Here is a 23022-nt window from a genome sequence, read left to right as displayed (position 1 = left end):
CAATTCTCTTTGAAACAATTTAGGGTTTTCTTGGCAGTGGTTTGCTATTTATTTCTCCAGCTCATTTGACTTATGAGGAAACTAAAGCAAACAGGGTCAAGTGACTTGTTCAGGATCACTCAGCCAGTAAGTATCTGAGGCTAGCTGTGAACTCAGGAAGTTGAGTCTTTCTGATTTCTTACTTGGTACTCTATGCATTAGCCGCCTAGCTACCCCTATATCAATGAATGGTACAAAGGCAATAAAACAGGGGGTTCCTGTCCTCAAGATGCTTACCAGCTAAGGAAAATCATTTTGTATAAAAACATACACACACTCCCTATAATATAAAGAAGTAAATAAGCAAAGAGATAACATTGCTTGGGTGGTCATGGAGCAGATGACATTTGATCTTGGCCTTGAAGGACAGGTCAATAATTAGTGAGGAGGGTGGGGGTAGCTTGGAGTGGAGGAAAGACTATTCCAGCAGAAGAAAAGACTAAAGCAAGTTATTTGAGAAATAATGAATAATCAGGGATCAGGAAGGCTTCAAGAGAAGTAAATGGAGATGGGGGAGGACCTTGAATGACAGACTGAGAAACTTGGCTTCTATTAAATAGGCACAGGAAAGCCTTTGAAGGTCTTTGAGCAGAAAAGTCACAAGATCAGAGCTTTGCTTGGGAGATTTATCTGGCAGTATAGCTCAGAATGGATTAGAGAGAAAAAGGGTGGAGCCAAGGAAACTAGTTAGTGAGCTACTGCAATAATCTCAGAAAGAAGAAAGGATGGCTTGGAATAAGGTGATAGCTTGGAGAATGGATTCTGGGAATGGAAAGAGAACTGTGGAGGAAGAATCTATAAGACTTGGCAGCAGGTTGGGGTGGGGAGCAGGTGTTAATTTTTCCTTTCTTGAGTCCTGCCTTCTTCTTTATCTTTCCCCAAATACTTACATGTTGTATAGTGCTTCATGCTTACTTGTGTTTACATTATATTACTTTCTTGGATGGGAAACAGCATCAGGACAAGAACTCTATTATCTATTTAATAGTTAATGCTACCTTTTTCAAACCCAGTGTAATTCTCTTGGAGGCATATTCACATGAAGTAAAAGGGACAACTCTGGCTCCCCAGGTTGTAGAAGCCTTCAAAGCTTCTTCAAATATGTAAAGGTATATTTTGCAAATGCAAAATGGAATTTCAAGGAGGATTTCAACAGTGTGGTACTTTCTCCAATGAAACAGATTGCATTCCTTCTACAATTTAGTTAGATAATCTTTCGGCATTGTTATAGATGAAGAGCAGAGGAGAAGGTTTGTTGGTTGGAGGGGGAAGAGAGGAGCAAAGGAAAAAGGGGTGGGATGGTTTTCCTTGCTTTGCAGTTCTGTCTAGAGTTGCCTCAGACCTTTGAAAAATATCTGCAATGGCAGCTTCCACCTGACAGAGAGCAACTTATTTCTTTCTCTCCAAGTGATCTCAAGGTGAATTTTTTGTTTCTCCAAACTAAAATAAGTCCGATCAGGCCCTAAATATATCTATCTCAATTTAACTTAATTTAATTGCTTTGTGAAAAGCCTCCAGCATTGGCCTAAATCTTGGGAAATTTCAGTCAGGGAGTGGGGGAGAGAGTGCTTGTGGAACTGTCCAGCATGAACATGGGTGGGAAGGGACTTGCAGAAAGAAAGTAGATTCCCTAATGACCGATGATCTAATGGAGAATCCTGTCAGAGCACAGCTGCCCTTTCTCTCACTGGTTCTTCAGCACCTTCCCAGTGATTACTTTAAGTTATGCAAGCATCCTCTGCTCTGGGGCAGCTGTTTTTCCAAAAGTCTAGGTGTGTGCCAGATGAACCTGCTGAACTGTTGTAGTTTGTCCAGAGCGGAAGTTAAAACTAAAGTACTGGAAGCATGTATTTTCCTGCTCTTGGTGCTCACCCAAATCCAATTCACCTGACAGCAGCCCCCCAACCCTAAAGACAAAATAAGGAACTTCACACAGCCATTCTCTCTTTCTCTGTCCATTTCAACAGCTTTGTGAATCTGGTTGGGGACTTTCCTCTCTCCGGGATCTTTCCCCATAAGAAAAATCAAAGAACTCCCTCCTCCCCCCCAGCAATCCTGGCCCACTGCGAGTACCTATCTGCTGACACTGTCAACAGGTCAGGACTGAAGAAAATTGAACTGGAAATCTGGAGATTCAGATTCTAGTCCTGGGCCTCTTATTAACTAGTTGTTCGAAGTGAGAGAATTGCCCTATCCCTCTGGGTCTCTCTTCGTCTGTCAACGACGTCTTAGATTAGAACTCATTGATGAGCTCTAAACTCTCTTACAGCTGTAATATTTTGCAGGCTCTCCAAGGTCCTATTGACTCCTATCACAAAATGAATAGGGGTCCTGGGCTTCTGTGATCCTGCTTTCTAGAAGAAACAGAGAACAGGGAAATATAGTCACAGAGAAATGGAATAGGGACTACTTCGGGTGATCAAATCCTTGAAGAAGCGCCCCTCCAGTCTCTCCCCAAGAGCCCCACTCAGTTGTTTTCGATTCATCACCTACCCTCTCCTTCCTTCAGCAAACTACCTCCCCAGCCAACATGAGGGAGAGGGCCGTGACCAAAGAGTGACCAGTCCCCAAACGGCCCTTTGTGGACAACTAGTTTGGGGGTTGATTTTCCTGGCCCGAAACAGTGTAAACTGCATCCGACACGCCACTAGAGCCCCGGAGCCGGGATCGGCAGGAACGATAGAGACTAGGGTCAGACTACTTGCTTCTCCCTAGCGGCGGCTTCGCGGGGCAGTAGCACTTGGCGATTTCAAAGCGTCGATTTCTCTAGTAAAATCTTCAATATCAGCAGTGGATAGCCAGTTCCCACCCAGCTGGTACGAACCTGGATTGTCCTAATTTTCATTTTCCCCCCTTATAGTCTGTTAAATTGACTAATAAACTCAACACAGGGTTCTCTGTGCGGCTTCAAAAAACTAGGTAATTTTGTTAGAAAATGTTGAAATTCAACCCCGAAGTATTCGGCCCCAGTGTTTAGTTAAAGTAACCCTGTGGGTTAATAAACTAAACAAAGGCAAACCATGCAAAACTGGAGCAATGAAAACCAGGCTAAATAAACGAAGGGAAGTTTATAAGAACCCTTTAGGAGGAAAAAAAAGAGCTAAGGCAAACGGCCTCGGAGTTTAATATGAAGCATGTGAGAGAGGGCTCATTTTACAGGTAACGCTGCCCGACGGCCAGCAGCCATTGTCAAGTCGGCGGCGTTGATTTCAGATTTGTTTGAGCTCTTTTGGAAACTTTAGCCGGCAGTCCCTATTCAAGGAGCCGACACTTGGTGTGGCCTCCCTAGACCTCCCGGCCTCCCTCTGGAGCAGCCCCAGCAGCTCTCCTAGGCGTTCGGACATCTGCGCTTGTCGGTAGCGCTTCTCGAACTTGTGGCCGGGCTCAGGCTTTCGGCCTCCCAGCTGCGGCGATTTCAGTAACGAAGTGCATAGAAAATGCTTAGGTTATTGCGTGTACGGAGGATAATGCTTGGCCCTCTTGCTAAATAAAGAGCTCTGTTGGCTTGAAACACCCACTTCCACGCGACCCAAGTATTTCGCCTTTTTTATCCAGGCTGCGAAGAGTAGGTACTGTTCTGCAAAGAGATGTATTCCTCCTATGGAATATTCCTAAAATGAAAATCCTTTACTGTGTGCGTGTGTGTGTGTGTGTGTGTTTTGGACCCCTCTGGCGGTCTAGGGAAGCCTATGGTTCCTTTCTCTGGATAATGATTTTTTAAAAATAAAGTAAAACACGTAGGATTACAAAGAAAAACCTAATATGTTGAAATAACGCTTATCAAAATATTATTTTAAAAAATTCACGGACCCCAGATTAAGAATCCAGCTCTAAAAGGAAAGATATGACCCGAAGAATGAGCAAAAGTGAATTCCTGGTTTGGGACACTTTGCCCTTTAGAGAGGTAGCCTGCTTGCGTGGCTGGCTCCCACAGGCCCAATAATTCCCGATCCGGGTCGGTCCTGCCTTGCTCAGCTCTGACCCACCCGGCTGGGAGCCCTACGCCCAAGGACAGCCCTTCCCTTGCAGTAGATGCTGACAGTTTAATAACGTCGACTCCGCTATACAGATGAGCCCGCAGACTTTCCCGCCAGTTGTTTTTGATCAAACCGAGGATAGGCCGTGGGTGAGCTGGTCTACTCCGCGGAATAGCGGGTTTCTAAAATTATTTTATTTTGCATTCTCACCCTCGAGAAACAGCCGAGGAGGAGAAAGATAGCTGGGAAAAACAAGCCCCAGAAATAACAATCCATTGTTTTTTTCATTTTAGAGGAAAGCTGTACAAACAGCCCCGGCTCTCGCTCCTCCCTTGTCTCCCAAAGCAGGTCCAGCCATGAAAGGAAATGGGGCGGGCGAAGGAGGTTGATTTTTCTTTTTCTTTCTTTCTTTCTTTCTCCCCCACCCCAACACTTAAACACTTTTCTCTTTCCCTCTCCTCCCCCGTTTTCCGAGAGTGGCCCCCCAAACCCGGGTGTCCTCTCTCCGCTTGGAGATCAGAGACAACACAGGTTCGCTTTTAAATGAACCTTTAGGCAGCTGGACAATAGCCGGGACCTCACACGGGGGGCACCTCTCCCTTCCCCCTCCAGCCTCGCTCCATTCCAGGTCCGGGCATTTTGCATTCCTCCTGGTGAATCCTCATCACCTAAAATAGCAGCTGGGAGAGGTGGAGGGAGGGGGAGGATGGGCCGGTGGGGCACTGAGCAGCCCAGGGTATTTGAGAGTTGGGTCTGTGGGTGTTTTAATTCTTTTTTAAACGTAATTTGGCTGCTGAGGTTTTTGCAAAGTTGGGGGGGGCACTAAAAGGAAGAAGAAGGGGAAAAAAGTCGGGTGAAACACAACACATTTATCTATCAACCGCCTAGACAAGACAAAGAGGTTTTAACAACAGTTTGAAAAGAGCGGCCTGTGAATGGTTACTATTCAATTTGTATTTTATTCCCCGCTGGTCATGGAATTGAGATCAGAAGAAAAAGTGAAAACACATGGCTGAGGTCAGGGGATCAGAGAACCACCACATACAGCAAAGGGAAGGGAAAGCAATGGGAACTCGTGTGAAGAAATGGATTATATAAACAGAGCTTACCATCGCCTGCGCCCCATTATCCTATAATTTACCCTGCATGGGAGCATAGAAATATATTAAACTAGTGATAGGTTTTACCATTTCTTTACAACCTCGCCTCTTGCCAATCAATTCTACTATATACTTTCAGACATGTTTAGAATTCTTGAACTAATGTGTTTATTTTAAATATCACAGGGAAATTATTACATCACCAGCAAATAATGTCAGAGAGGGGGTCTGCCTCCCTTTTGAAGTCCTGCAGCAGTGAAACATGATTTTAATTACATAATCACTTTGAAACTATAATTATACAATAAACGAGGAGGATTAAGAGGGAAGTATAGAGTACATTAAAAATTGCTTAGGTCCTGAGAAAACAAACTGAACATGTAGGGGGAAAAGACAGGGATGAAATTCAGGTCCTGGGGACGCAGTTGATAAATCCAGGCGATCGGGCTATATCTTTACTCCAGCTAAAGCTAGGGCCTGAAGTTTAAGTCTCTTTCCGAAACCTCCTCCGATCAGAAGGGTGAACCGGTACCCTGCACTAAACGTTGGGGCAGGTCTTCCCGGGGGCGGGGAGGTGGGGGAGAGAGTTGCAAAGTTAAAAACTGTGGAAACATGAGCATAGGGGAAACCAAAGAAGAGCGAGCGAAATCATGACTCTGCTAGCCAGGGTCCGTTTACAATTCTCTGTAGCACCAAACAAATACTTTTTGTTGTTGTTTTGGCGTTAGCGAAATTCATTGTGATTGAAAGCCGAGATGCAGCCAGATGCAAAGGCGGGGAACCTTTGCCCAAGCAAACCTAGAGTTTCCTTTTGGTTTCTTTTTCTTTCCTTCCTTCCCGGGAGGAGAGAGGGAATGCAGCCCTAACCTGGTCTTAACGATTGCCCCGAGTACCTTCTGCTCCTTTGTAAATCAACTTGTTTTGCTGCAGAGCTTGTTTCTCCAGGCGGTCCTAAACCGCCCTTGAACAAACGGAGGCGCTTTTGTTACAACTAGACACATGCAAGCACGCACATTTTCGCCCCTCCTCCCCCCAGCACCCTCCTAGCTGGAAAGGTGTTTTGTTTTCCTCTTAGTTCTAGCGAAACTCAAGTGTGTGAGATGCACCAGGTCCATTAAGAAATCTATGACTCCTAAGGCGAAGGAAGCACACGTGCTGGTGGAGTCTTTCCCGCGCTTCTCTGAATTTCCGATTCTATTTCTCCCACCTGAGATCTGGAGGGAGAGGTCAGGAGGGTGGGCTGGGTTTTCTCCCAGTTGACTCGGGAGGGCGGATAGATCAGCGAAGAGGCCAGAGGGCTCTTTTTTTGGATGACCCAGAAAGCAGTTCGGGTGCTCAAAGTGACATCTGATCATGGAGGGGATTCCAGGACTGGGGTGGAGGCGGAAGGAGAAAATAGAGTCTACTTTTTTCTCTTCCTCATCTTTGTTCCCTTCCCTTCTCTTCCTTTTCTCCTTATCTGTATTTCCTTTTGTTTATTTATTTTGGCTCACCTGGTAGCCTTTTCCCTTCTCTCTTCTCCCCTTCCTTTTCTCTTTCCTTTTCTCAGAGACCTTGTAGCCCTTAAATTCTAGAGTGTCCTCCGAGTTCTGCCTGGAGGTTCTCCTGAGAAGAACCAGAAATTTTCAATTAAATCTTCAATCTTTAGTTGCTTCCTCCCTATCTTTAACAAAGATGACTCCATTCCTTGCCTTTCTCAGTAGCCTCTACTTGATGAGAGCGATTATTCCTAGCAATCCCTGTCTACATCACGTAGGGATTCAATTTCGGTACTGAACAAGGGGCTGAACTTGAATATGAAGGTCCAGAAGTCTCCCCGTGCGTCGGGCTTTTTGCCTAACTCGAAAATGAATTTCTGTAGCGTCATTAATATTTAATATATCGGAGAGGTTTATGGTCACTCCCCCGAGAATGCCCGGCGAATTCCGAGCCATAGAGGCTCTTGGAGGAGAGTATTGATAAGATGGTTGAAACAGATAGGGGGACACTATAGGAAATGGCTAGGGAGCTTTCATAACTCTAGGATCTGCCCAGGACTGCGCCAGTTTTGAACTCCAAAGATGGGGAGCTTCCATTTACAGAGGGCTAATGGCTACATTCACCCGGTTTACCGTTAATATTAAAGCATAAGAATCACATTAGTCTGCAGCAGACCATCAAGGACAAGAGAGGAAAAAACACAACAAAACAAAGGAGAAATAGTTCATTCAAAATCCTTCTGTTAAAAGTGCTTATTATTTACTTTGGTAAGGAGAGTATAATTTGCTCCTGATCGTTCTGTAAACAAAAGCGCAGCTTTGTATCAATCGCAGAACACCTCTCAACTTGCACTTATGGACTAATTTAGGATACACCTTGCAGAGAGGATCTCAGTTTCAAATTTATTTAGCTCTTTTATTCTCTTCGGGACAAGAAGAATAGAAAACTAAACTGCAACCTAGAGTGGAGGGGTGAGATAAAGGGCTGGAAAGAAAGACGAACGCCCCCAACTTGGACTCGATGGGCGTGGGTTGAGAACGCCAGATCCATCGGAGTTGTTTAGTCATGAGACTAGATTCTGAGTCCTATTTCTCCTATTACTCCTAACTTAATTTCTCCAGGCCTATTTCCTTACTGTAAAGTGAAGAATTAGTTTAGACTACCCCGGAAATCCTTTCTAGTTCTATGTTCTAGTTCTTTGATTCTATGATTTGAGAGGAAATTAATAAATAGAATTTTAAAGTGGCAAGAACGTTTTCTCCATAAGAAACCTACGAGGTAGGTAGAATAAGTATCATTATAGCATCATTATCATTATCATTTTACAAGAGAAGAGATCCACTGAAAGTTTTGTCCGTGGTCACACAGGTAGTGTCGCTACTTTAATCTGAACTGTCTCCAAGACACACAAAGTCCAGTGTTGCTTCTGCTATACTCTAAATCATCAAAGAATCCCCTCTTCTTTCCCCGGCAAAGTTCAGACTGACCATTTAAATTACTCTTGTCTATCCCGAATAGGAACCTTTGCAGTCAGAAGTAGAATCCCTCGATTCCTGCCAGACCGAGGCCGAAGAGAACACCCTTGATGGCCTCTCCGCCATGGTTACTGACTGCAGGCGGCGATACGGGCAGTCCAGGGAGCAGATCGAAGAGCAAATGAAGTCAGGAAGGAAACCATAAAGGCAAATGTTCCTTGGAGGAATTCGTGTCAGTACAGAGAGTCCACAGCAGCCCCGCGGGCATTGAGCTATTTCCTTTGCTGTGTGATCCTGTCCACCGCTTTGTGAAATTGTTTGTTTACACTGAGACATCTGATGAGCATCAGGAGGTGAGGGAGTGCTGCGCGGGATGCTGGGTGGATTTCCAGCCTCTGTCTCTTGGCAGAGTGCACCGAGCGATCCGGCTCTCCAGACGCTGAGGGCTTTTTGTCGGAGGCCAAATCGACTCGGTTCCAGCATCCTTAAGGGGTTTGAGTGCTCCTCATCAGTGATTCCGATTTCCTTCCCCGCACCGCTGTGAGCTCTCGCCCATGGAGGACTCGCTTCAGCTTCGAGCCCACAACCCTATTCCCCGTACCTAAGTTCCTTGTCTGCCAGTGACAGCGTCTACTTGTCCTCAGAGGCTCTGGACGAGTGGCGCACACAATACCTCACAAGCCGTCAATCAGTGAAGTCTGCTCAATACTGTCAAGTACCCTTGGCAACCCTAATCGTGCACATGGAGTCTCCATCAAATGAACGAGGCGTGCACTTGAAGTGAACACGGTGAGTCATGCACCGATACACGCAGGGTCTCAGAAGATTGAAGACAGGAGGCAATGTCGGCTGGGATCAGACTTTGCTGCTGCCGAGCGTGTGAAGGTCCTAGAGACAGCGAAACTACCGAGAGAGCCGTTTGCTGTAGGCACCAGCGAACCCGAATCCTTTTGTCCTCCTCCCATACCTTTCCTGTTCTGAATAGACTTCTCCTTCAACATAATGTCAGCACCGTGCGTTATAAAGACAAAAATCCTTGCCCTCATGGAGCTTACAATTTAGTACAGAGATCCGATATTCATTACGAATAATACAAATGTACCGCAAATGCTCGAGAACTGCAAAGTGCTGGGGAAGGGGAATGAGAGGCTAAATAGATTTAGGGAAGGGGGATCAGGCCATTTTTACAATTACTCTTTATAGAAGAACTAAAGCGATACGAACATTGTATATCTATACATACATTTATATATCTGAGATTCATCATTAAGTCGTGTAAATATTATATCTCACGTTCATCAACAAGCCTCTCCCTTTCCCAGAACAATGGATAACCCTTTGGGTTTAGAGTTAAGAAGGCTTGAGATCAAATCCTACCTCAGACATTTAATTATCTGGGTGATCCTGGGGTAATACTTAACTTCAATTCCCTCAACTGTAAAATGGGGAGCACCTATTTCCAAACGTTGTGATGATTAAACGACATAAAATTTATAAAGTGCTTTGCACATAGTAGACACCTTTTGGGTTTATTTTTTCTCAGTAGTTGTAGTTCAAAACATTAGATCAGAAATGATACCCAACTTTTTGTTGCCAGAACAACGACAAAATGTCACATGCTCTTCTGGTTAAAAGCATTTCTGAATTTAGTTAGACCTCTGCTTTGAATTGAACTATGAGCAGCTAGGTGGTGAAGTGGATAGAACTTTGGGCCTGGAGTCAGGATAACCTGAGTTCAAGTCCAATCTCAGATATTAGTTGTATGATCTTGAGTAAATCACTTAATTCTGCTTGCCTCAGGTTTCTCATCTGTAAAATGAGCTGGAGAAGGAAAATAGCAAACCACTCCAATATATTTGCCAAAAAATCCCACACAGGGGACACCAAGAGTCTGACTCAATTGAAAACTGAAAAAGACTCAACAACTACTTGGAACATAAGCACATCTGTCTCAAGTGAAATCTAAGTCTTACAACATTAAGCCCAGAAGCAGATGGCCAGGCTGACTACCTTTTGGTGTCCAAGAGTTACTGTGGGTAAAACAATTTTCATTCTGAAATCAACCTGATAGTGAATTTGGGGGAACTTAGGTAGTTTAGTCCTCCAACAAAAAAGAAACAAAAAAAATTCTGTAACTCCTCAGCTGGTAAATGTCATTAGTCTCAACAATAAATCATAGCTGTATATTTAGTTACAGTCTCCCAAAACATTACATTATTTTATTTGATCCTCACAATACTTATGTGAATAAGGGCAGATTGTGTGTTACTGCTCCCTAGAGTGGTATAATCAAAGGCCTGGGTACAGTGTGTGCCAAATTCTCCCAGGCACATCCTAATGTCTCAACAGTAGTATTTTGAGTCTCTCTCTCTCTCTCTCTCTCTCTCTCTCTCTCTCTTTATATATGTGTGTGTGTGTATATATATATATATATATATATATATGCTGTTAATTTTTATAATAAGTCTCGGTTTTAGTTTCTTTTGTTTGATAACTAAAAATAATGTCTTTTATGATTACTTATTCAATAAATATTTGCACACCCTGATGAAAAATGCAATCCCTTCCTGTGGACGCTGGAATCTTGGCTTGTGGGTATCTGTGCTGCCACATGCTAGCTTTGTCATTTTGGCCAAGTCCCAGTCTTCCATTTCGCTTTTCCCCCATATAAAATGTTACTTGCGGTAATCAGCTTGCTCAGCGAGTTACTGCAGAAAGGACTATTATTTTACACATGATGTAAATCGAAGAGATTAAATAACTTGCCAAGGAATGGAACTAGAATCCAGATCCAACGCCTTAGCCCAGCATTCTCTTCCCCTGCCTAGTGTACAATATTCCTTCGAGTAACAGACATTATCAGTTTAAATGCAATGAAAAGAAAACTTCATGCACGTCTTCTTTGAAACTTTGACACAGCTTCTTCCTGCACCCTTCTCTTCCCGGGACTCCCAGATCCCAGAAAGTCACCAGCTTCTCTCTCACATAAGCTCGGAGAGGAGCCCTGGGCGCGTCATAGAGGCAGAAAAGCCCGAGCCTGGGGACCGCCAGTCTTCCCTGAGAACCCAGCCGACTGACGGCCCTCCTAGTCCCTCTTCCCGCACCCGAGACAGTACGTAGCGCAAGTCTTGCTTCGGCAGCGGAGAGGAGCTGCGCGTTGCCACTCTTAAAATCACCATGCTGCAGCAAAGCTTGCCTACCTCTGCCGTACCCGGCTAAAGCCGAACCACAGTTATTCTTTTAATTCTTTACTTGTTCCTTAGGGACTTTCTAAGAGGAGGAGGGGTGGAACAAAGATGAGGATCGCCAGGGAAGCTTTGGGGAGCCGTGTCCCTCTGATTTCCTAAGCCTGGTGGAGAAGAGAAGCTCTTTTCAAATGTTGTATCAGTTTTGCTTTTCCATTGCAGAAGCAAAATGAATCAGTGGCCTGTTGGGGATGCTCTGACCACAGACAGTTACTTTTAGAGATAAAGGGTAGCATTCACTTAAGGCAGTTAAGGAGGGACAGATGAAGCCGACTGGAGAACCAGGAACCCTGGGTTCTAGTTTCAGCCTTAGCTGTGTACGTTGGCCAAACTAGTTGATCTCTGGCCTCCGAGTCTTCCTTCCTAAAACATGAATTACTTGAACTGGCTTGGGTTTGGTCCACACCCGTGAATGTATCGGCATAGGGGAGCTGCGGAAACAGATCAAGACTTTACAATTCATTCTTCAAAGTGGCCCAGTGATTAGGAGTAGATCACGGGGCTGTCATGTGTCAGAGGTGACCCTTGAATGAATCCTGGCACTGATCCGAAATTCTAATAAAATAATATATAGTATATACAGTAATATACAATACTATAGCGTATAGTAATGTACAATAATACATTATATACAGCACTTGGCAAATTATGAATTATATATAATAACTACAGCCATAATTCAATTAAAATTAATAAATTATTATTGAGTAAAGAAGATCTGATAAATCCAGCCTCACTTATTGAGTAATCTTCAGTGACTCATTTAACTTCTGTTTGCTTTAGTTTCCTCAACAATAAAATGGGAATAATAATAGTGATGATGATAATAGCACCTACCTCCCAGAGTTGTTGTGAGGATCAAATGAGATAATATTTGTAAATACTTTAGTCCAATGCTTAACATATAGTAGACACTTAATAAATGTTGTTGTTGTTGTTACCATATGGAAAGGGCTGGTGCTATTTGGATAGTATGGGAGGAGGCAGCTGGATGGCACAGTGGATAGAGTTCCAGGCCTAGAGTAGGAAAACCTGAGTTCAAACTTGATTTTAGACACTTAGTAGCTGTGTAAGTCACAACTTGGTCAAGTTACAACCTTTGTTTAACAGTTTCCTTATCTATAAAATGGGGTACTATAACAGCTACCTCTCCAGGTTATTATGAAGGCCAATTGAGATAATAAATGTAAAAAATTACACACAATGTAGCTTAGCACAGTGCCTGAAACAAAGTAAGCATCATATGAGTGTTAGCTATTATTATTATTATTATTATTATTCTTAATATACACATTACTATAGTTATCCTAGTACTCTGAAAGAATGACTGAACCTGGGAAAAATGCTTTGCTACTGCTGGGACTCCACAAAGCATTTTAAGTCCAGGTGGTTCCTTAGGTTTTCATGGGAGTCTAAATGAGAAATTAATTATAATTCTCTTTTCCCCACCAGCTCTTCTTCAGGTTCTTGCAGTCCAAACTATATGTAACCTCAAAGCAATTTGAGAAAAAGCAGGGAGCCAATACAGTCTCTCCACTAGAGATGGAGAAACTGGGTTTGGCTCATTGACCTCAGAAATGTGGGTCAAAAATTGCATGCCTGTTTTGTATTTATGATTGGGAAACTTCTCCCTCGGAAGACAGTTGGCTTTTTTTTAACCTTAATTTTCTCTACCTGAATCCAAGTATAAATGAAATAAAGCACTTCCAATGTCATTTAATTCCCCCAGCAACTGTGAATTCATTAGCTAATACTTGTAAAGTGCTTTGAAAATTGTAAGTGTCTAGAATCATGATTAATTATCTTGGTGCAAAGCCTGTTGTGATAGTGTAAAGGGATTCCTGACCTGATCATTATATATCTATCTTGTGCTTCAATGCTCATAACTTCTTCCTAGGAGACAGAATTCAATGAGCTTTTGGCCAGGGTCCAAACTCTTCCCAGACATGTGTCCTGTTTTTTCTCTTTCCAGGCGGGATAGGAGAGGGGGTGAGTAAGGGAAGAGGACTGAGAAGAGGAATGGAAAGGAATGGGTTTTGGAAGGAGGGAAAGTTTCTAGCAAGAACCAAGGCGATAGTTCAATAATGATATATTACACAGTGCACAGGAACTATCTGAAGCAGACTAGGCCAGAACTTACTTCATCAGGAATTTTAAGAATTGGGAAGAGGATCTGCCTGCCTTCTTCTAAGCACTTCCTCAGATTCTGAAAAGATGATGAAGATGAGAACAGGTGTGTCTTCTTAAAAGGGGAGCTGTGTCTCCAGTTTTTCCTTCTCACAGCAATTGTGCTACTTGCCAGAGGTAGAAAAGGTCTTTCAGCATCAAGACACTGGCTGTCTTGCGCAATGTCACAGTCAGTGCCATCCTTGGGGCCTTCTTCAATGCTCAGCTTGGCAAGGAGCCTGGGTAGGGGGAGGATGTAGGGGAACACAGCTGAGACCTTGGAAGGGAGAAAGAAAAGAACATTCCTCTTGAATGACTCTCCCTGCCAGATGACCCCATGCAGAGCTGGACTGCTCTAACCTGGAGTGGGCCTGCCAGCTGGAGAGAATGCCCATTTCTGAGCTTTCCCACTGGCACTCAGGATCTCAAACAACAGCTTTTTGTGAACAGACTAAAGAACGGAATCTCAATTTCCCTGATTCCCAAGTCTATCATTTCCTGTGTCTTTGTCTTTCTAGTTGGATTTTTTTTAAAAAAAAGCTTACTTTGTCCAGAATAGACAGACTAAAGGTGTTATCATCTTAAGACCTAACCTCTGTCCAACCCTGGCTGCCACTGACTGCCCAGGGGACTTTGATGTTACTTTGTGACTGTAAATTTTGTAACAAATCACTCCCAAGCATGATTTTTCTAGTGGTGATTATTTTCTTGCTAGGATGGATGATTTTTATCAGTTTTGTTGCATCACAAAAAAATTTCTCTGTGTCCAGTGCTGACCTGCTTTGTTTTTGCATTTTCTCTGCTTAGTCGATATCTAGGCATTGCTCTAGGCTACATTTTTAATGAAAGAAAGAAACACAAAAAAAGAAATTAAAAGAGAGGGAGGGTTTGGGTAGAAGGTACCTAGATGGTGAAGACCTGAGTCAAGTATGGTGAGAAAATACATGTATAGTTTGGATATCCTCCTTAAATACAGCTTTTTGGAGGAGCCATTCAATCAGAGGGTGGCTAAAGTGATCTTCCAGAATAAAGAACTTTCTAGATATGGTGGAGTGTTTCAGAGTTCAGGCTGTTCATGAGTCTAAAATTAGAATGCATAATTAGAGAAATGCAAATTAAAGCAACTTAGAAGTTCCAACTCATTTAAAAATTGAATAACTTTGATTTTATTGCAAAAGCATGAAAACCCAAGCTTTTATCTCTCTGGCTAGAAAACCAGTACTTATCTCCCCTCTTTGGCCAATATTTATTTAGTTATTGCTTCTCCCTTCATTTTTTATCTTTCCCATTTAGCTCTTCTTTCAACTCCATTCATTAAAAAAAAGTATGAAACAGGTACTAAGGGGGAAGCACATAGATAATAAGAAACAACTCTTACCCACAGAGAGTTTACAGCCTAAAAGGGGAAATTTCTTTGATTCAGTTATGCATTAATAACATCATTTCAATCCCCTAGAATTCTAAAAGGGAGAGTGGTATAGTTGAAAGGGCACTGGAATTGCAGACCAGAAATCCTAGCTTAAAATTCTACCTTAGACACTTATTAATCCTGTAACCTTGATGTAATCTAAGACTTCTTTCAGCTCTAAATCTATGATATTATGAATCACTATTTTTTGATCCACAAAACTTTCTGTTATCTAGATCCCTACAGCCCAGCACTATATCAGCTTTGGGGTAATCTCCATTATATTTGAACAACTAAAATCTAAAATCAAAATGCTAAGTATTTCAGTCTCAAATGAGGTAGGGTTAGAATTAAGGCTGGAAGTAAAGATTTGAACTTGATCAAAGAAAATACAAATGTAAAGGGAAAAAAGCTATAGTCTAAAAAATGTGCATGTTTATTCAGATCTAATTCAACAACTAACTATAATACTCCTAACTGTTTAGAGACCTATGCTAGGTAGTGAGAGAAAAAAAAAATTTTGTTGTTGTTATTCCATTTTCCTTAACAAACACCCAATAAAAGAAGTATTGTGTACACATTTGTATACATTCATGTGCAACAAATTTATTATGTGTAACTTGTTTTTCTTTTAAAGTATGAAAGAAGTTGAACTGTAACTTTCCAGACTGCCTTGTTTATCTGTCATTCTTTATGATCTTTCTTCTATTTATTCCCTCTATTCTTTTGGAAGTAGGGAACCTTCTATCTATTCGCTTCTCTCTCTCATTTCCCTCCACTTGGAAATTTTTTTATAAATAAAAAAATTAACATGTTGGCCATTTCTGAAATTATATGCCTCATAATGCATCTTTAATATGTCATTTCTCTGTTAGGTAGTGGATGACATACTTCATTATCAATATTCTGTAAATAGGGTTGGTCAGTAGAGTTGATCATTTCATTGATCAAAATTCTTGTCTTTTAAAGTTATTTTTCTTTACAGCATTTAAAAATGATGTTGTTCTCTTGGTCCTACTTAGTTCACTCTTCATTAGTTCATGCAAGTCTTAATTGGATTCTCTGAAATTGTCCCCCTTTGTCATTCTTTTATGGTTCAATGATATTCCAATTAATTCATATAACATAATTTGTTGAACCTTTCTCTACTTGAGGAGCATTTCCTTAGTTTCTGGTTCTTTGCCACCACAAAAAGAGCTGCTATAAATATTTTTGTCCTTTTCTTCTGCTTTGATCTCTTTGGGGTGTAGGCTTAGTAGAGATCAGATCTGGATCAAAAGATATACACAGTTACTAACAGTAACTCTGGGGACATAGTTCAAAATTACTTTTCAAAACAGTGAATGTGTCTTTTCCCACAACCTCTCCAATATTTGTAATTTTCTATTTCTGTCATCTTTGCAGTCTGATGAGTATGAGTTTGAATACCTAAATTGCTTTAATTTGCATTTCTCTAATTATTAGTGATTTGTAGCATTTAAAAATACGTGTTTTACAGCTTGTATTTCTTCCTTTGAAATTTGGAGAATGACACTTGTTCTTATAAATTTGAATATTTTCCTTATAGCAACAGAAAGTTTGCTTAAGTTATAGTTTCTGTCTTTAGCAGCATAATGCATTCCAGGATAGAAGGCATAATACAAATATAAGTGACAGGAAAAAATGTAATCTAATATATATGTGTAATACATATATACAAATATAATATGATATAATATGTATTATGTAAAAAATATAATACAACATAGTATATGATACATAGGAGAGTAATCAACAAAGTACTGCTATGTGAAGTTCAAAAGTTGGATTATCATTGATTGAGAGGATCAGTCCAAGCCTCATAAAGGAAATTATTTTTCAGCTGATGGCAAGGAATTCAGTGGGTTAGGGAGAAATGGGGTCGTCTAGGTCCAGAGAATAACATGGTTAAAGGCCTCATGTATATATGGTCTAGTTTAGCTTGAGCATGAGGTACATCAAGTGAGGGTTTTAAATGCGGAAAATTAATCCGTCAAGAAGCATTTAAGTGATTTCATTGTGCTAGGCACTGGGGATTCCAGGACAAAAACAAAAGTCCCTGTTTCCAAGGGCCTCTGAGAGATTATGTTTATGGAGTCACACACAAATAAAGACAAGTTAATTTTGGCAGGGGTTGGAGAAGCAATAGGAATTGAGAGTAGCAGGAAAGGTTTCAATATAGACAATATTGCCTGAGATGCATCCTAAGGAAAACAAGGGATTATAACAAGAACTGAGAGAGAGGATTTTCCAGAAAAGACTAAGAAATGTGATATTTATTCAGTCAGCAAGAAGGAATTCTGACAGAAAATTAAGCCAAGAAGAAGTATAATCCAACCTATACCTAAGGAAAAGCTAGCATTGGGGTGAATAATAGATGGGCAAAAGAGAAAAAAAAGGTAGAAAGATCTAGTAGGCTATTATAACAATCCCAGTAATGAGGGAGCATACCAGGGCAGAGACAAACAGAATGAAGAACAGTGGATAATACCCTTTGATCCAGCAGTGTTTCTATTGGGCTTATATCCCAAAGAAATCTTAAAGGGAAAAGGACCTATATGTGCATGAATGTTTGTGGCAGGTCTCTTTGTAGTGGCCAGAAACTGGAAACTGAGTGGATGCCCATCAATTGGAGAATTGCTGAATAAATTGTGGTATATGAATATTATGGAATATTATTGTTCTGTAAGAAATGACCAGCAGGATAATTTCAGAAAGGCCTGGAGAGATTTACATGAACTGATGCTGAGTGCCCAGGAGATCATTATATACTTCAACAACAATACTATATAATGATCAATTCTGATGGACATGGCCATCTCCAGCAATGAGATCAACCAAATCCGTTCCAATAGAGCAGTAATGAACTGAACCAGCTACACTCAGTGAAAGAATTCTGGGAAATGACTATGAACCATTACATAGAATTCCCAATCCCTCTATTTTTGTCCACCTGCATTTTTTATTTCCTTCACAAGCTAAAAGTACACCATTTCAAAGTCCAATTCTTTTTGTACAGCAAAATAACTGTTAGGACATGTATACTTATATTGATTTTAATGTATACTTTAACATATTTAACATATATTGGTCAACCTGCCATCTGGGGGAGGGGATGGGGGGAAGGAGGGGAAAAATTGGAACAAAAGTTTTGGCAATTGTCAATGCTGTAAAATTACCCATGTGTATAACTTGTAAATAAAAAGCTATAATAATAATAATAATAAAAGAACAGTGGATAAGTGGAGGACAGAAAAGGGGATGGAATTGCAGCATAATGTATTTCAGGATAGAGGCATAACACAAATATAAGTGACAGGGATAAAATATAATGTAATATAATATATATGTAACATATTTAATGTAATATGTATAATATATGAAATATAATACAATGTATGATACATAGAAGAGAAATCAACAACGTTGAAGTTCAAAGGTTGGATGATTATTATTGACTGATACTATGTGAGGTGAGAAGAGGAAAAGTGTTTCAACATTCCTAACTTCTTTCTAGAACAATTCACCAAGGTGAAATCCAAAATCAAGATTCAGGCATAGGAAAATGGGCACATGTTGGTGCCATTAACAAGAATAATGAAGAAGGAAGAAAATAGATTTCTGAACTTTGGATATCTAGCCCATGCTTGAAGACTGTCAAGATGGAAGTAACTTGCTACAAGTGGATAATGGTTTGAAATTCAGGAAGAAGGACAGAATTGGAGTTATATGTTGTGGAATATTCTGGTTAGAGGTAATAGTTAAAGCAATGGGAATGTATGAAGTTGTCAAGGATAAAACCTTGGGCCACATGAGTTGACCTATGTCATGCCTCTGGATTCTGACAACTCTGGAGGAGAGAGTGAGACAGATGATTCTGCATAACTCTCTCTCACTTAAATCCAATTCATTTGCAAGTCAAGACTTCAGCCTGCTGATGTCACTAGTACCCTTCAAGAAGGAAGGTTGAACCACAACAAGGATGTTTTTCATGTCATGGGATGGAAAGAAAATTAGATCTGTGTACACCCTATCGATTTATTCATGGAGATGAGCCAGTGGAAGTCATCCAGAACTGAGCCTGTATCCCAGATTTTTGGGAGCCCCATGATCAAGCTATTTCCAGCTAAAAATGTGCCTTATCCTCAGGCTGATGCTCAAATAGTCCTTTGTGCTTTTGATAGATAGTTATGGGGGTAGGGAACTTTGCTATTAGCATAGATGGGAGAGAACTTCTTTACTAAGCACATCATGATGCTGTGTTTGAATTATGCCATGAAACAAGTCACTCATCCTTTGTGCGAATCATTTGTTTCATTCTAATAATCAATATTTATAAATAATATGGTTACCTTTGATGTCCAAGCCTAATGTGGTAGAGGGCTCTCCTATACAGTTCATAAACATGTATATGCACACTCAGCTATGCGTTTGTTTCCCAACACAAACATACAGGGATATTGTAAAGGGAAGCAAGACCAAAACACTAACGCAGTTCATGAGATTTATGTAAAAGTATATTTGATTCTTCTTAGAAGCAGGGAGCCAGGCTTCAATCAGGGTAAATCAATCTGTAACAGTGAGGTGGCAAATGGGGCTAAAGAGCCGTCCCTCTCTCCCACAAAAATTGATGGCAAAGCTGCCAAACCTTTGAGGCTCAACTTTGTTGCCTAACAGGAAACCCAGAAAGTAGAAGAGCCTCCCTTCCTCCCCCAGAAGGGTTTACCACTATAAGAACATTCAAAATGCCTACAATGAGAGAAAACCCACAGAAACACCAACAGAGAAATAGAAGAAGCCCCATGTGAACAGCTCAAAGCAAGGGAAGCCAGGCCCAAGAATCCCAGACAGTGGGGAGAGAGAGAGAGAGAGAGAGAGAGAGAGAGAGACAGAAAGACAGAGACAGAGAGAGAGACAGAGAGAGAGAAAGAGAGAGAGAGAAAAAAAAAGAGAGATTGACCCCAGTAATCTCTCATCACTACCAGTCTTCATGGTCAGAGGTTGGAGAAACATGTCTTCTCTGCTCTAGGGAAGAGTGTAATGAGCCATGTCACATCTTACAACCTCTTTCTTCTTTATTCATCCCACATTCTTGTTTTATATGTTTCTCTTACCCATGTGTTGCTCTGAGGCTGTCCATTCCTCATGTTTAAGTTTAGTTCTCTAATTAGGTCCTGTCTTTGGAGGTTGCCTTATTTTCTAGCCTGATTGGGTCAGGCTCTACCAGAAGTCTCCAAGGATGATTGGAGTTGTACCAAATTAGCCAAGAGCCAGGCAGGCAGTTCGGTTTGAGCCTTGAGACCAGTCATAGGTAAAATGGGAGATATTCCAGTACAGCTCATCTTCTTTCCAGTTGCCTGTTTGCTTACATTCCAATAGCAATGGAGAGCAATGCTAATGAAAGTCCCATATAACAGCATTTCTTTTTTTTATTCAGTCATTAGCCTGAGATTTTCCTCTTGTTCCATTGCCATGGCCCTACAATTTGCACCTCACGAATCACTGAGAAATCCAGGGACTTATCACGTTACTTAGCTCCATTCTTCACAACTGGGACCACTAGGTTCTCACTTCCAGCCATCTGTGCCTGGGAGTTCAGAACCTGGATTTCATTGGATGCACATATGACTTGAGAATGTCTTTCTGGCAATTCGTGACAAAGAGCTTTGATGAATCATGGAGTGGAGCGGAACCTCTTGTGGCATAAAGAACACAGAACCTCAGAAATGGTTTGGTGGAAAGAGCCCTGGAGCCAGGAGCCCTGGGTTTGAATAGGGATTTCTTATTAATTGATTTAGCTATGAGATTTTGTGCAAATGTTTTAGAATGACACAAGGCCTGAAGGGATCTCCTACTTGAAGTTCAAATCTCTGTTGAAGCAAGTCTTCTTTTGAAGATACCCAACAACAAGAACCTCATTACCTCTCAAGGTAACCCACACCACTTTGTAGATGCCAACAGTTTCAAGATTAGTTTCTTCACTTGCTGAGTTCTATCTCATCTCAGGCTTTCTTTCTCTGAATCCTAGTCTCCTTACATATAAAATGTGGGTAATAATTCTTCACAAAATCATCTAATGTCATGTTAATATTATTCTTGTTGAGAGAGTTCATGGAGTGCAATGGACAGAGTGAAAAACTTTGAATCAAGACCAGGCCGGAGTCTTGCCCCTAAGGAAGTTTAATGGAGCAGTGATAGAATGCTGAACCTAGAGTCAGGAAGATTCAAGTGCAAATTCCACTTCAGGCATTAATTATCTTTGTGACTCTGGACAAGTCACTTAACCTCTGTCTCTGTTTTCTGATCTATAAAATAGGAAAAATAATAGCAGCATCCCCCCACTGCTTTTAGTTAATGTGACAATAAAAGGTAATAATATTTATAAAGTCTTTTTAAAAACCTTAAAGTGTCATTTTATAAATGTGATTATCATTAGTAGTAATGAATTTAATTTCTCTGAGGCATTTCTTTAAGACTTATCTGCTTGGGTTGATGCCATTTGAGGTTTTCTTGAAAGATATACTGGACTAGTTTCCATTTCCTTCTCCAAATTCATTTCACAGATGAGGAAACTGAGACAAACAGCATTAAGTGGCTTGCCCAGGATCACACAATTAGTGTCTGAGAACAGATTTGAATTTAGGAAGATAAGTGAGTCTTTTAAACTTCTGATTCAGCACTATATCCACTGCGCCACTTAGAGAATATTTTAGACATTATATTTTTCAACCCCCTCTTCCTACTTCATCATATAGGTGAGGAAACTGAAATCTAGAAAAAGCAATCAACTTATCTAGGATCATGCTCTTAGCTAGTGGCAGAATCAAGCTGGCTTTTATTCTACACAGTAGTGTGCCCTTTCCATTATATCACACTGCCAATCAATTTAAGAGTACATCAGTCTGTACTGATACATTAAGTCTTTCAAAATTAATTGGTACTCTATAAATGTGAGATTTTTGTCCAGTGACCAAAAGAATTACCTAAGTTGAGAGAAATGAACTACCTCCAAATCAGCAGTGAAATCAGGAGCAAAAGGCAGTTGCAATTAAATGGAAGACTTGCTCATAGGTTCTTATTGGAGAAGAAAAAATAGGCATTTGAAGAGTTGGCTTCCTTGTGTATCCAAAAACACCAAGAAATACCATTTTGGGAGATTGTTGATCATCCCACATCTAGCCTTATAGCATGTGTAAGCAAAAAGACCACCAAGGAGATAATTGCAGCTTTGCACCAACATCTGGTTTAGAAGATGAAGAGCTAGAGAAAATCAACAAAGAACTTAACCAGATTCTCCAAAATAGAGGGAAGGCAATTCATGGAAGGAAAGTCCTTCTGCAGAGGGTAGGATTTGAGTTGAAATTTGAAAGAAGCCAGAAGAAAATTAGAAGACACTAGTCAGAAATGAAAATGACTATAATTCAGAGGTAAGAAACAATTGGCAATTTATTGATGGAGCAGTCATATCAATTGTTGGTGTGCTGTCAGGCACATTATCTTACATTATATTAGATAGAGTAAAAGTCATCAATTTACAAGAAAGGCTAAAGATGAGAAGAAAATGATTTTAAAAATTTAACAATTCTAATCTGATATGTTTTAAGGAGCCATTAATCTGGAAAAGTAGGAATGGGAAAAAAAGACAACTTGAGCTGTGTTATCACCATTTCCTGTACAGTTTTAATTGATATAAATATAGCCATGGTAAGGAGGTCAAATGATCACAGAAATTGCTTTAGCCATCAAATACTGGATCTTTTGCCAAGTAAAGAAGAAGCATGGTAGCCAAGGACACAATTCATTAGAATCCAAATTGATTGATAAAATAATACAAAGGAGGATGGCAAAAGTTTATAAACAGTATCACCTCACAAACCAGTGAAAATCAAAAGAAACAAAAACAATTCTACTGAAAGCAAGTTTGCCAGTGTGAGACACCAATGGGTTTAATTAGCCCCAAGCATTCATAGATGAATGGCAGGTGACACAGTGGAAAGAAGGCTGTCTCTGAAGTCAGGAAGGCCTGAGTTCAATCCTGACTTCAAATATTTACCAGATGTGTGACCCTGTGCAAGTCATTTAATCCTATTTTCTTCAGTTTCTTTATCTGTAAAA

Source organism: Sarcophilus harrisii, chromosome 1 (assembly GCF_902635505.1).
Source record: "Sarcophilus harrisii chromosome 1, mSarHar1.11, whole genome shotgun sequence".
In the NCBI taxonomy this organism is placed as follows: domain Eukaryota; kingdom Metazoa; phylum Chordata; class Mammalia; order Dasyuromorphia; family Dasyuridae; genus Sarcophilus; species Sarcophilus harrisii.
Note: the sequence above shows the minus strand (reverse complement) of the source record.